The sequence below is a fragment of the Lipotes vexillifer genome, unplaced genomic scaffold (genome assembly GCF_000442215.2).
Source record: "Lipotes vexillifer unplaced genomic scaffold, Lipotes_vexillifer_v1.1 scaffold527, whole genome shotgun sequence".
NCBI lineage: Eukaryota > Metazoa > Chordata > Mammalia > Artiodactyla > Lipotidae > Lipotes > Lipotes vexillifer.
Window position 1 is genome coordinate 253,071 of NW_006793902.1, and position 10,893 is coordinate 263,963.

Below are 10,893 nucleotides of genomic sequence, written 5' to 3' on the forward strand. Positions count from 1 at the left end.
GTCAATGCTACTCTCTCACTTTCTCCCAGCTTATACTTCCCCCCACTTTGTCCTCAAGTCCATTCTCTATGTCTGCGTCTTTATTCCTGTCCTTCCACTAGGTTCATCAGAACCATTTTTATTTTAGATTCCATATTTATGTGTTAGCATACAGTATTTGTTTTTCTCTTTCTGACTTACTTCACTCTGTATGACAGTCTCTAGGTGCATCCACCTCACTACAAATAACTCAGTTTTGTTTCTTTTTATGGCTGAGTAATATTCCATTGTATATATGTGCCACATCTTTATTCATCTGCTGATGGACACTTAGGTGGCTTCCATGTCCTGGCTACTGTAAATAGTGCTGCAGTGAACGTTGTGGTACATAAGTCTTTCTGATTTCTGGTTTTCTTAGGGTATATGCCCAGTAGTGGGATTGCTGGGTCATATGGTAGTTCTACTTTTAGTTTTTTAAGGAACCTCTATATTGTTCTCCATAGTGGCTATATATATTTACATTGCCACCAACAGTGCAAAAGTGTTCCCTTTTCTCCACACCCTCTCCAGCATTTATTGTTTGTAGATTTTTTGATGATGGCCATTCTGACCAGTGTGAGGTGATACCTCATTGTAGTTTTGATTTGCATTTCTCTAATGAGAAATGTTTGTTGGCAATCTGTATATCTTTTTTGGAGAAATGTCTATTTAGGTCTTCTGCCCATTTTTTGATTGGGTTATTTGTTTTTTTGATATTGAGCAGCATGAGCTGCTTGTATATTTTGGAGACTAATCCTTTGTCAGTTGCTTCATTTGCAAATATTTTCTCCCATTCTGAGGGGTGTCTTTTAGTCTTGTTTATGGTTTCCTTTGCTGTGCAAAAGCTTTTAAGTTTCATTAGGTCCCATTTGTTTATTTTTGTTTTTATTTCCATTTCTCTAGAAGGTAGGTCAGAAAGGATCTTGCTGTGATTTATGTCATAGAGTGCTCTGCCTATGTTTTCCTCTAAGAGTTTTATAGTGTCTGGTCTTACATTTAGGTTTTTAATCCGTTTTTTTTTTTTTTTTTTGTGTGTGTGGTACACGGGCCTCCCACTGCTGTGGCCCCTCCTGCTGTGGAGCACAGGCTCCGGATGCTCAGGCTCAGCGGCCCTGGCTCACGGGCCCAACCACTCCGCGGCACGTGGGATCCTCCCAGACCGGGGCACGAACCTGCATCCCTTGCATCTGCAGGTGGACTCCCAACCACTGCGCCACCGGGGAAGCTCCTTTAATCCTTTTTAAGTTTATTTTAGTGTACGGTGTTAGGAAATGTTCTAATTTCATTCCTTTACATGTAGCTGTCCAGTTTTCCCAGCAACTTACTGAAGAGGCTGTCTTTTCTCATTGTATATTCTTGCCTCCTTTATCAAAAATATGGTGACTATATGTGCATGGGTTTATCTCTGGGAGTTTTATCCTGTTTCACTGATCTCTATTGCTGTTTTTGTGCCAGTACCATACTGTCTTGATTACTGTAGCTTTGTAGTATAGTCTGAAATCTGAGAGCCTGATACCTCCAGCTCCATTTTTCTTTCTGAAGATTGCTTTGGCTATTCAGGGTCTTTTGTGTTTCCATACAAATTATAAAATTTTTTGTTCTAGTTCTGTGAAATATGCCATTGGTAGTTTGATAGGGATTGCATTGGATCTGTAGATTGCTTTGGGTAGTAGAGTCATTTTCACAGTGTTGATTCTTCCAATCTAAGAACGTGGGTCTATCTCTCCATCTGTTGGTATCATCTTTAATTTCTTTCAACAGTGTCTTATAGTTTTCTGCATACAGGTCTTTTGTCTCCTTAGGTAGGTTTATTCCTAGGTATTTTATTCTTTTTGTTGTAATGGTAAATGGGAGTGTTTCCTTAATTTCTCTTTCAGATTTTTCATCATTAGTGTATAGGAATGCAAGAGATTTCTATGCATTAATTTTGTATCCTGCTACGTTACCAAATTCATTGATTAGCTCTAGTAGTTTTCTGGTAGCAGCTTTAGGATTCTCTATGTGTAGTATTATGTCATTGCAAACAGTGACAGTTTTACTTCTTTTCAGATTTGGATTCGTTTTATTTCTTTTTCTTCTCTGATCACTGTGGGTCAAATTGCCAAAACTATGTTGAATAATAGTGGTGAGAGTGGTCAACCTTGTCTTGATCCTAATCATGGTGGAAATGGTTTCAGTTTTTCACCTTTGAGCACAATGTTGGCTGTGGGTTTGTCATATGTGACCTTTATTATGTTGAGGTAGGTTCCCTCTACGCCTACTTTCTGGAGGGTTTTTATCATAAATTGGTGTTGCATTTTGTCGAAAGCTTTTTCTGCATCTATTGAGATTACCATATGGTTTTTATCCTTCAATTTGTTAATATGGTGTATCACATTGGTTGATTTACATATATTGAAGAATTTGTGCATTCCTGGGATAAACCCCACTTGATCATGGTGTATGATCCTTTTAATGTGCTGTTGGATTCTGTATGCTAGTATTTTGTTCAGGATTTTTGCATCTATGTTCATCCATGATATTGGCCTGTAGTTTTCTTTTCTGTGTGACATCTTTGTCTGGTTTTGGTATCAGGGAGATGATGGCCTTGTTGAATGAGTTTGGGAGTGTTCCTGCCTCTGCTATATTTTGGAAGAGTTTGAGAAGGATAGGTGTTAGCTCTTCTCTAAATGTTTCCTAAAATTCTCCTGTGAAGCTATCTGGTCCTGGGCTTTTGTTTGTTGGAAGATTTTTAATCACAGTTTCAATTTCAATGCTTGTGATTAGTCTGTTTATATTTTCTATTTCTTCCTGGTTCAGTCTCAGAAGGTTGTGCTTTTCTAAAAATTTGTCCATTTCTTCCAGGTTGTCCATTTCATTGGCATATACTTGCTTGTAGTAATCTCTCATGATTCTTTGTATTTCTGCAGTGTCAGTTGTTATTTTTCCTTCTTCATTTCTAATTCTATTGATTTGAGTCTTCTCCCTTTTTTTCTTGGTGAGTCTGGCTAATGGTTTATCAATTTTGTTTATCTTCTCAAAGAACCAGCTTTTAGTTTTAGTGATCTTTGCTGTTGTTTCCTTCACTTCTGTGTCATTTATTTCTGATCTGATCTTTATGATTTATTTCCTTCTGCTAACTTTGGGTTTATTTTTGTTCTTCTTTCTCTAATTGCTTTAGGTGTAAGGTTACGTTATTTATTTGAGATTTTTCTTGTTTATTGAGGTAGGATTGTATTGCTATGAACTTCCCTCTTAGAACTGCTTTTGCTGTGTCCCATAAGTTTTGGGTCATCGTGTTTTCATTGTCATTTGTTTCTAGGTATTTTCTGATTTCCTCTTTGATTTTTTCAGTGATCTCTTGGTTATTTAGTAATGTATTGTTTAGCCTCCACGTGTTTGTATTTTTTACAGTTTTTTCCTGTAAATTGATATCTAGTCTCATAGCATTGTGGTTGGAAAAGATTCTTGATACGATTTTAATTTTCTTAAATTTACCAAGGCTTGATTTGTGACCCAAGATATGGTCTATCCTAGAGAATATTCCATGAGCACTTGAGGACAAAGTGTATTCTATTGTTTTTGGATGGAATGTCCTATAAATATCAATTAAGTCATCTTGTTTAATGTGTCATTTAAAGCTTGTGTTTCCTTATTTATTTTCATTTTGGATTATCTGTCCTTTGGTGAAAGTGGGGTGTTAAAGTCCCCTACTATGAATGTGTTACTGTCGATTTCCCCTTTTATGGCTGTTAGTTTTTGCCTTATGTATTGAGGTGCTACTTTTTGGCTGCATAAATATTTATAATTGTTATATCTTCGTCTTGTATTGATCCCTTGATCATTGTGTAGTGTCCTTCTTTGTCTCTTGTAATAATGTTTATTTTAAAGTCTATTTTGTCTGATATGAGAATTGCTACTCCAGCTTTGTTTTGATTTTCATTTACATGGAATATGTTTTTCCATCCCCTCACTTTCCGTCTGTAAGTGTCCCTAGGTCTGAAGTGGGTCTCTTGTAGACAGCATATATGCTCTTGTTTTTGTATCCACTCAGCCAGTGTATGTCTTTTGGTTGGAGTATTTAATCCATTTACATTTAAGGTAATTATCAATATGTATGTTCCTATTACCATTTTTTGAATTGTTTTGAATTTGTTTTTGTAGGTCTTTTCCTTCTCTGGTGTTTCCCACCTAGAGAAGTTACTTTAGCATTTGTTGTAAACCTGGTTTGGTGGTGCTGAATTCTCTTAACTTTTGCTTGTCTGTAAAGGTTTTAATTTCTCCATGGAATCTGATTGAGATCCTTGCTGCATAGAGTAATCTTGGTGGTAGATTTTTCCCTTTCATCACTTTCATTGTGTCCTGCCACTCCCTTCTGGCTTGCAGAGTTTCTGCTGAAAGATCAGCTGTTAACCTTATTGGGATTTCCTTGTATGTTATGTTTGCTTTTCCCTTTCTGCCTTCAATATTTTTTCTTTGTATTTAATTTTTGATAGTTTGATTAATATGTGTCTCAGCATGTTTCTCTTTGGGTTTATGCTGTATGGGACTCTCTACGCTTCCTGGACTTGACTATTTCCTTTCCCATGTTAGGGAAGTTTTTGACTATAATCTCTTCAAATATTTTCTCAGACCCTTTCTTTTTCCCATCTTCTTTTGGGAACCTTATAATTTGAATGTTGATGCATTTAATGTTTTCCCAGATGTCTCTGAGACTGTCCTCAATTCTTTCCATTCTTTTTTCTTTATTCTGCTCCCTGGCAGTTATTTCCACCATTTTATCTTCCAGGTCACATATCCGTTCTTCTGCCTCAGTTATTCTGCTACTGATTCCTTGTAGAGTATTTTTAATTTCACATATTTTGTCATTCATCACTGTTTGTTTGCTCTTTAGTTCTTCTTGGTGCTTGTTAAATGTTTCTTGTATTTTCTCCATTCTGTTTCAGAGGTTTTGGATCATCTTTACTATCATTATTCTGAATTCTTTTTCAGGTAGGTTGTCTATTTTTTCTTCATTTATTTGGTCTTGTATGTTTTCACCTTGCTCCTTCATCCTTAACATAATTTTTGGTCTTTTTTTTTTGTTTTTGGATGGGTGGGTTGTATTCCTATCTTACTGGTTGTTTGGCCTGAGGCATGCAGCCCTGGAGTTTGCAGGCAATTGGATAGAGCTGGGTCTTGGTGCTGAGATGAGGACCTCCGGGAGGCTTCATTCTGACTAATATTCCCTGGGGTCTGAGGTTCTCTGTTAGTCCAGCAGTTGGGACTCAGAACTCCCACCAGAGGAGCTCGTGCCCAACCTCTGGCCTGGGAACCATGATCCCGCAAGCCAGTTGCTGGGGGTTCCTCCCATCCTCTTAGGTGTCCGTGGTCCCCCACCAGTGCCTGATAGGTGCCCTAGTTGTGTGGAGACACAAATTCTGTGTCCTCCTGGTCTGCCATCTTGACTTCGCCCAACATTTGTTATTTGTAGGCTTTTTGATGGTAGCCATTCTGACAGGTGTGAGGTGATATCTCACTGTGGTTTTGATTTGCATTTCCCTGGTGATTAGTGATCTTGAGTGTCTTTTCATGTAAAAGTGTAAATCGTATCATGTTGCTCACTTGCTCAGAGCCCTCCACTGATGTCCATTGCACCTGAGTATAATACACAACCTTTCTCCAATCACAAGGCTATGTAGGGTAGGTTCCATGTCTCCCTCTCTTATCCTCTCCCAGCTTCTCTCCTCCTCCTCTTCATTGCACTTCAGCCCTAATGGCATTATTCCTGTTTCTAGGAATGTGACTTTTGCCCTGGGGACTTTTCACTTACTGCTTGCTTTGCCTAGACTGGAAGCTTCTGGATCTTTCCATGGCCAGGTCCTTTCCATCACTTAGGTCTCAGCTCACATGTCACTTCCTCAGAGCCCTTTCCTGACCAATCTGTTTAAAGCAACCCCATCCTCTAAGTCACTCTTAAAGCATTACACAGTTTTAGTTTTTAGTTAAATTCTCTTCTTAGTATTTATCACCTCTGAAATAATCTTGTTTTCATTTTCCTGTTGACTGCAATGTGAGTTTCATCAATGTAGAGACCTTCTCTGTTATTCAGTATTGTATCACCTGGCTCAGTAAATATCAAGTATTCACAAGTATTTGTGAATGCCTGGACAACCCTCCATTGACCTCATTATGTCCTCATAATAACTCTCTCGGATAGTGTGAATGAAAAATGTTGTCTGCTATATCAGTAAACAAAGGATGTTGCAGCCATCAAAGCCATTACAACCACCTGATGGTGAGCCCTGAGGGAACTCAGGATGGGGAAGAACAGTATACTGGCCCTAGATAACTAAGGTGCATATCAAAGGAATGATTTCAATGAGCCCACACTCTTGCATCTTTCCATACCTAGATAACTGCTAAATTCATTAACTTGAGATATCTGGTTTTCTTTAATTAACAGTAGTCGTTTGAAGTTCCAACTTTTTGGTCTTTGTTGCAGAAACTCCTGTATATCCTGTCTCCTCCCTTACCTGTTTGGAGCAGTCCCTCAGAGCTATCTGAGAGACTGCATCCTGGCCTTAAGTCCTCAGTTTTGTCTGCCAAATAAAACATAATTCTCAACTTTAAGTTTGTGTATTTTTTTTTCAGTTGACAGTAGACACTGTTATTGCTTCTTTTTAGAGGTTGGTGTCTTAATGTCTGTTGTGTCTTTAGGGCCTTTTAGCACAGCGGTCCCCAACCTTTTTGGCACCAGGGACCAGTTTCATGGAAGACAGTTTTTCCACCGAAGGGGTTGGGGGGATGGTTCAGGCGGTAATGCGAGTGAGGGGGAGTGATGGGGCCCGGCAGATGAAGTTTCGCTTGCCTGCCCACCTGCCACTCACCTCCTGCTGTGCAGCCCAGTTCCTAACAGTCTGTGGACCTGTAGTGGTCCGTGGCCCAGGGGTTGGGGACCCCTGTTTTAGCAGATCCATAATACATGTTTGTTGAAAGAATGCATGAATCTCATTTTACAGGTAGGTAAACCTCATAGTTCATAGAAGTCATGTGACTTTCTCCAACATTATAAAGTATGTAAATGACACAGTTGGATCTGAAACCTACGTCTTTAGTCACTTGGCTCCTAGTTATTTGCTCTTTCTGTCTTAACTTGTTGCTTCCCGAATGGAAATTTCCCTGATAAGAAACTCTGGAAGAAAAATTTGGATGGTGCAACTTCTAAGGTGGTGCCTATTGTATCCCACAGTAACTGATGGGAAGGGATATATTTAGTTAGGAGCTTAGAAACTGAATCAGTTTATTTAAAGCATGTAATCATCATACTTTTCATTGAGTTCCTTGATTTCCTTATTGTTCACATGGCTTTAGTATGAGCTCCATTCATGTCCTAGTGGAAAATGTTGGAAAAGTTTGGAAATGTCATTTAGAAACATTTACTATTGTCTTTGCCTGGTATTCTCTTCCTTGGTTCTCTCTACCTAGCCAAATCCTACTTACCATTACTCAGTACATAGCAACCTTTTGAGTACAAGACCTTGTCTTGGTAGTGATATTTAATAGAGATTATCCAGCTACTCTTTGGCTTAGCATTGTTTGAGCTCAAATTCAAGCTCTGTTGCTTGCTAGTTTTCTGACCCTGAAAAAATCTTTAAGTGTCATTTTTCTCATCTGTTAGATGGATATATTAATAGTACGTGTTCCCTAGCGTTGGTAGAAGAATTAAACAATGTAGTGCATGATAAGCCTGAAGTCCAGTATGTAGTGGATAGTGAGTATTCAAAACAGTTAGCTAATTATTTTCCATCTCTGTATTTCTAGTACATCAGCATAGAAACTAGCATTTAGGGGATATCTAAGATGTTGGTTAAACTAATCCAGGGGCTGTGTTATCTTCTGGATCTCTGACAAATAGTTTTATCCCTGTCATCAATTTCCTTAAAGTAGAATCAAGAATTGGTACCTATTGCTCCCCCTAACATTTGTCATACATTGCCTAACCAGACCCGATTTCTGCCCTAGAGCTATTTGACAGAATTTACAAAAATAAGGATTCTTTCAACATAAATTATTGTCAACATGAAAAAGTATACTGTTAAGAGAGCCTCTGCTTTTGGCTTGGATTTTGAATTGTCAGTACTTATTTATGGGATTGTGATGACACACCTCCCCAAAGCTGGTCTTTTTTCTCAGGCTAAATTGCCCACTATTAGTCTCTCTCCTGAGCATCTTACCTCTTAAACCTAGCATGCTCTGTTATCTTGTTGCCCTTGTTGATGGAAACATACCATTTTTCAATATTGCCTTGAAGCTGAGACGTTCAATGGTGCACATGGATTTTAAGAGTCAGGAGGATATGTGCCATCTGCTGCCTTCTTTTGGGTTTGTTGCTGCTGAAGGGGAGCCCAGCATGTTTTCTTTTTGCCAATCATAAGGGAAGTGACTGGGGAGTCTTTAGAAAAGGAATGAAGTTATCATTTCATGGGCATATGCTGTTCACACAGATAGGAAATCTACATTTTTCAAGCCGTCACTTAAAGTACTGTGTTTCGATAAAGCAGAGATACTGAGATGGCGCCAATCTTGTCAGAAGAAAGTATGACTTTTCTATCTAAGATGTTTACCTAAAAAAAGAAAAAAAAACCAGAAAAAAACTGTAGGAAACAAATGAATCAACAGTGAGTACTCTGTAGTAAAAGTCCCTGTTTTTAACCTTCTGTTTATCAGTCAGTGTCTGGTTGCTGTAAGGTATAGAGTTTTTTTTCTTTGTAGTCACAGGCTATGTGGGGAGATAGCTTCTCTTTTCAGCTGGATGATAGAAGGAGAGTTGCATCATATCAGAAGAATGATATTGGGTAATCAAATTTTTTAAAATGTGGACAGTCACATTAGGTAAACTAGTCTTCCCAGGTGCTGCTGCTAACTACTAGCTACAAGGCCACTCTCTCGTTCCCCTCACACCAGTGGTCCCAGAAACAGAGTCATAGGATTACCAAGACTCAGCCGTTCTTAGTTCCATACTTGTTTATGCCTTTATAGTTGTACTGTATTATGTAATTTAAGATCATATAAACCAACAGAATATGATTTTTAAGAACAAGGTTATTGCTTCTGTGAAATACAAGCTGAATGACTTGAAAATCATTAATAAAGATGAGTTGATGAAAAATTAATAAAACTGTTGAGTTAGATGTAAGATCACTTAAAGGGATTAGAAAAAAATTAATAAAAATTTAAAAGGATGTCACTTTCCAGCAAGACACAGGCTGTCAGCATCTCAGGAGTGAGACAGAGGACAGCTCTTAGAAGATAGAGATCCTGTATAGCCCTGTTTTCAAGCTGGCCTATTCTGTTCTCAGGAGAAGCAAGAAGAACTACAGTCCTGCAGCCTGTGGAACAAAAACCACATTCACAGAAAGATAGACAAGATGAAAAGGCAGAGGGCTATGTACCAGATGAAGGAACAAGATAAAACCCCAGAAAAACAACTAAATGAAGTGGAGATAGGCAACCTTCCAGAAAAAGAATTCAGAATAATGATAGTGAAGATAATCCAGGACCTCAGAAAAAGAATGGAGGCAAAGATCGAGAAGATGCAAGAAATGTTTAACAAAGACCTAGAAGAATTAAAGAACAAACAAACAGAGATGAACAATACAATAACTGAAATGAAAACTACACTAGAAGGAATCAATAGCAGAATAACTGAGGCAGAAGAACGGATAAGTGACCTGGATGACAGAATGGTGGAATTCACTGCTGCAGAACAGAATAAAGAAAAAAGAATGAAAAGAAATGAAGACAGCCTAAGAGACCTCTGGGACAACATTAAAGGCTGCAGTATTTTCACATTATAGGGGTTGCAGAAGGAGAAGAGAGAGAGGAAGGACCTGAGAAAATATTTGAAGAGATTATAGTCAAAAACTTCCCTAACATGGGAAAGGAAATAGCCACCCAAGTCCAGGAAGCACAGAGAGTCCCATACAGGATAAACCTAAGGAGAAACACTCTGAGACACATAGTAATCAAATTGGCAAAAATTAAAGACAAAGAAAAATTATTGAAAGCAGCAAGGGAAAAACAACAAATAACATACAAGGGAACTCCCATAAGGTTAACACCTGATTTCTCAGCAGAAACTCTACAACCCAGAAGGGAGTGGCAAGATATACTTAAAGTGATGAAAGGGAAGAACCTACAACCAAGTACTCTACCCGGCAAGGATCTCATTCAGATTCGATGGAGAAATCAAAAGCTTTACAGACAAGCAAAAGCTAAGAGAATTCAGCACCACCAAACCAGCTCTACAACAAATGCTAAAGGACCTTCCCTAAGTAGGAAACACATTCACTATCATTATTCTGAATTCTTTTTCTGATATTTATTGATAATTATAAGGTAATGTGAATGGATTAAATGCCCCAACCAAAAGACACAGGCTTGCTGAATGGATACAAAAAGAAGACCCATATGTATGCTGTCTACAAGAGACCCACTGCAGACCTATGGACACAAACAGACTGAAAGTGAGTGAATGGAAAAAAATATTCCATGCAAATGGAAATCAAAAGAAAGCTGGAGTAGCAATACTCATATCAGATAAAATAGACTTTAAAATAAAGAATGTTACAAGAGACAAGGTAGGACACTACATAATGATCAAGGGGTCAATCCAAGAAGCTATAAAAATTATAAATATATATGCACCCAACATATGAGCACCTCAATACATAAGGCAACTGCTAACAGCTATAAAAGAGGAAATCGACAGTAACACAATAATAGTGTGAGACATTAACACCTCACTTACACCAATGGACAGATCATCCAAACAGAAAATTAATAAGGAAACACAAGCTTTAAATGGCACAGTAGACCTGATAGATTTAATTGATATTTATAGGACATTCCATC